Genomic DNA, 4,909 nt, shown 5'->3' on the forward strand with positions numbered 1-4,909 from the left:
ATGCTTGGTAAATGGCAGAAAGCATAATCAATGTTGTTAATCAAATGACAACTATACACAGTAAGTGTACACCTCTATACTAGAAGCAAACAAGGCAGAATATTTAAATTTATACTGTGGTTAGGCAGTTATGATTTATTCTTATTACTTAAATTTCCATAATAGGCACTCTACCAGAAGTTTATTATTTTTGTTTAAATATTTTAGAACAAGATTAATGAAATGAATTTCTTTCATTCTTTTCTGCTTTCTGAACTACTATTCATATCTGAAGACTCAATTCTAGCCTTATCACCATGAAATATTCATTGTCTGGCTTTTTACTCCTTTTACTGACAAAATTGGGTGTTTCTTTTGTTTTAAATTTATAGGTTCTTTCACACAGCGAAAGCATATGTGTTTGTAAAGGTCCCAAGGTGTTACAAACGGTTTGTGTTCAAGTGCTTACCTAAATCTTGGTGGTTCCAATCCATCCCGAAGTACCTCTGAAGAAAAGGCTTGAAGAGTTGCTTTCATTAAGATTACAGCCAAGTCTCTTTCAGGTCTTCGTTTCAAAGATGACAAAGAAAAGGAGAAAAGAAGGTCTTGCCAAAACGGACTGAAGCCATGTGCAGCCTATTCCCTGAACAAACTAAATCCATTGAGTGTCCAAAGAAAAGGTCATTAAAAAGTTCCTAATTTGGAACCTAGTAGAGACCACAGACATCAGGGATATTTCCAAAGCAAGTGTCTTCTATGCATACATGCTTACCAAGCTGTTTCTGAACCACATTATTGTGTTGAACAGAAAAGGTAAAACATTAACTGCCTCCTCCCCACCCAGGAGACAAGACAGAATGTTAATCAGATTACCAAGTGGGCCCAATCCTCTGGTTTCTTTCCCGTCCTCAAACAGGTTCGCAACCTAGCCCCTCCCTGATTCTGACCCAATATAAGCCTGTGTTTACCTGCATTCAGAGGTCAGAATATGGAGAAGTTAGCTCCTCTGAGCCAACAGACTTAATACACCTAAAACTTTGCTTCACCTCTCCTAGTGGCCTCGGTTTCCTTGACGACAGATCAAGAGCTGCTGTGATACTCTTGGGCCTAGTGCTGCTGTGACACTCAGACCCACAGCTGCTGTGACACTATTTGGCCTAGAGCTGCTGTAACACTCTCAGACCCAGAGCTGCTATAACACTCTAGAATATAGAGCTGCTGTATTAGTGTGAGCCGTGGCATTCGCAGCAAGGTGGGCAGGAGCTGGTCTCTCAAAGGCTGGTAGGACTGAGCACCCCCACCCAGATTTGATGCCCCACAACCACCAAAAAAACCCATGTAAAGATTTAAGTCCTTAAAGGATGAAGAAAAACTAACATGCAAGAATATAAAATATAAATAATAGTTAAGAAAAAAAAAAAAAAAGATTACAGACAAGAGAATCATTGGGGAAGTTGTAATCTATAGTATATTGTTGTTGATGTTAAGTGCCATTGAGTCAGTACCGACCCATAGCTATCAGAATGAAATACTGACCTATCCTAGACCAGCCTCATTATTGTTGCCACGCTTAAGTCCATCCATGCTGCCACTTGGCCAATCTATTTTCTTGGGGATCTTCCTCATTTGCTCTGACCCTCCACCTTACCAAACATGATATCCTTCTCCAGTGACTGGTCCCTGCTGACAATATGTCTGAAGAATGAGAGACAAAGTTTGGACATCTTGGCCTCCAAGTAACAGTCTGGCTGCACTTCTTCCAAAACAGATTTATTGGTTCTTTAGGCAGACCGTGGCACTTTCAATATTCTCCTCCATAACTCAAAAACATCAATTCTTCTACCGTCTTCCTTATTCACTGTCTAGCTTTCGCAGGCATATGAGGTTGTTGAAAATACCATGGCTTGGGTCAGGTCCACCTTAGTCCTCAAGTTGACATCTTTGCTCTTCAACACTTTAAAAAGGTCTTGTGCAGCAGTTTTGCTATGCAAAATACTTCTCTAGACAAATCTGCTGCACAAGACCTTTTTAAAGTATTTAAGAGAAAAGCTATCAGTTTGAGGTCTAAGGGGAACCTGACCCAAGTCATGGTATTTTCAATAGCCTCATATGCATGTGAATATTGGGCAATTAAAATGGAATGTCATAGAATAATTGATGCATTTGAGTTACTGTGTTGGAGAAGAATAACAAACGTACATGGACTGCCAGAAGAACAAACCAATCTGTCTTGGAAGAGATACAGCCAAAATGCTCCTTAGATGCCAGGTTGATATGATTTCATCTTATCAGGCATAATATCAGGAAGTACCAGTCCCTGAAGAAGGGCATTATGCTTAGTGAAGCAGAGGAGAAGCTAAACAGAGTAACAGCCCCCCCAAAAATGGAATAGCACATCTCAACAGCAGTGGGTTTAGCTGTAGCAGCAATTGTGATGATGTTTCAGGACTGGGAATCAGTTTGTACTGTTGTGCATATGGTCACTGTAAGTCTGAGCCAACTGCATGGCACCTAACAATATTGTAGGATCAGCACTGGACTGATAATCACAAGGTTGATGGTTCAAACCTACCAGTAACTCCTTGGAAACCCTATACAGGTTTTCCATGAATCAGAACTGACTCAATGACACTTAACAACAACAGACCACTATGCGACTATTTATAACAGCATAATGTTAAACCAGTTCTCTTACTTTGTGATAATTGATGCAAATTAATTTTCCCAGCAGATCAAAACAACTTTTATTTCATGTCTTGCAGAGAAAATTCATTGTTTTACATGGAGATAGCATACCGAGAGAATCTTAAATTACAAAATTTCTGTCAACTCTGCGTAAGTGTTGCAAAGCAATTGCAAAATAGTATGTGTAGTGGCAGTAAGTTAGTGTGATCACTTACAAGCAGAAACAGTAAATAAATTAACTGCTCTGCATCTTGGTAAGATTTTTGCATTGACTTTGACCCACTTCACCCATGTCACAGCATTTTTGTTTTTCTTTTAGTCTTGAATGAAGGATGTGGAGTTCACAATGTGAATAAATTAGTTAATGAGGAACTCTTCTAGCAACAATACACACTTGAATATGAGCCTAATTGAAAATTAATTTTGAGATATGTTCATAATGATGTCCTAGGCAAAATGGTGGGGAAACTTCTCAGATTCTGTTTCTATTCCGAGGCAATTCCTAATGGTTCCTAAATAATCACTTCTGATGATTGTCAAACCTTTTTAGTCTGTCCGCCTTGACCTTTCACATTACCCACATACATTATAGTAAATGTTCCTGGTTCCCACGAGCATACAATTGTTTTCCTATTCTAATTTATTTGCTCTTAGGCAATTCTGCATCTTTTTGCCATAGACTGCAAATCGTTTCAGGGCTTATTGTAAAAGGTTTAGTTGCAATTTTCTCTACCACCTTTATGCAACCAATCTTGTGGCCAATATAGTGTATAATCAATTCTAGTCAGGTATATGATGATGTTACCTCAAAATAAAGTGCTAATACACACTTTGTATTTATTTTTTCTGATTTATTTTTCTCTGAAGCAGATAGGCTGTCTCTTGCTTTACACTTAAATAGAATATTATTTACTCTCTGAAGCGAGTTAAACAGTTTTTCTAATAACTAAAAAACCTTGGGGACAGTCAAAGATCACAGTATCCACACAGGGTTTTTGCACTACAAGGGACAATTTTAGAATAAAAAAGGACATGAACTTTCACCAAATGGAATTAAAAACAAAACACATATCACTAAGTTACCCATCTGTCTGAGTTCTGGAAATATTTTGTACTTTCTTATACACTGATTTCATAGCCAAGTGGTTTAGGTGATCTGCAAAAATCCCTCAAATGAGAATATTGCTAATTTTGCAGACTTTATACTTCTGCATCATCTTCTCTGGCATTTTCAGGAGAAGCTAGGAGCTTTAAGGGAGGGTGAATTAACTTCTACCCCTGCAGAAACTGCTTATATTTAATGACTTCTCTGGGGACCAGTTACTCACAGAGAGGATACTGAGCCATTTTTTGATGGATGGCCCAGGCAACTCCACAAACAGGTAGCATAGCAATGGACTGGCTCAGTAGGACAGTCTGTAAGGCCTCCAACTGATACAGGCCCTGGGAAGTAATGTCTGTATACAACTCAGGAAATCAGCTTGTTCTTCTCATTAACAAACATATCCCAAAGAGTGGGAAATTCAAGATTTTCCAATTCCCATTGTTACAGCATTAATCAGGTGCTTCCTGTCTCCTCCCAATTTCTCAATAAATATGTAGAGAAAATTTGTGGGATACCTAACTTGGAGCGCTCACTATGAAGTTTCCAGTTATATGAAGCCCAGCTGGATTAGGCCCAGGGGATAGTGGGAAGAAATTGGGAGCTATAATATAATCATATAATCAGAGTACTGATGTGACACTGTAGGATAAGCACTGGACTGCTAACCACAAGGACTGTAGTTCAAAACTATCAGCTATTCCTTGGAAACATACAGGTCATTAGGTGTCAAAACCAGCTTGATGGCACTTGAAAACAAGAATAACACCATATAATTTCCTGAGCTTCTTCTTATAAATCTTCTACCACATTTGTTTTTATTTATATTGTCCTCACATTATCTCTACTAAGGTGCGTGTTGTTGTTGTTGTTAATTGCTGTTGAATTGGTTCTGACTCATAGAGACCCTGCAAAAGGTTTCTGAGGAGTAACTAGAGAGTTTGAGCCACTGACCTTGCATTTCAAAACAACCTTGAGGTCAAGTGCTTATTTTAGAGTGCCACACCAGGACTCTACTATGGTGCTTATCAGTGATAAATACGTAGTTGTTGTTAGTTACCCATGAGTTGGTTCCAACTCATAGCAATCCTATGCACAACAAAATAAACACTGCCTCATCATGTACTATGCTTACAATTATTT

The sequence above is a fragment of the Chrysochloris asiatica genome, unplaced genomic scaffold (assembly GCF_000296735.1).
Source record: "Chrysochloris asiatica unplaced genomic scaffold, ChrAsi1.0 scaffold00068, whole genome shotgun sequence".
Lineage (NCBI taxonomy): Eukaryota > Metazoa > Chordata > Mammalia > Afrosoricida > Chrysochloridae > Chrysochloris > Chrysochloris asiatica.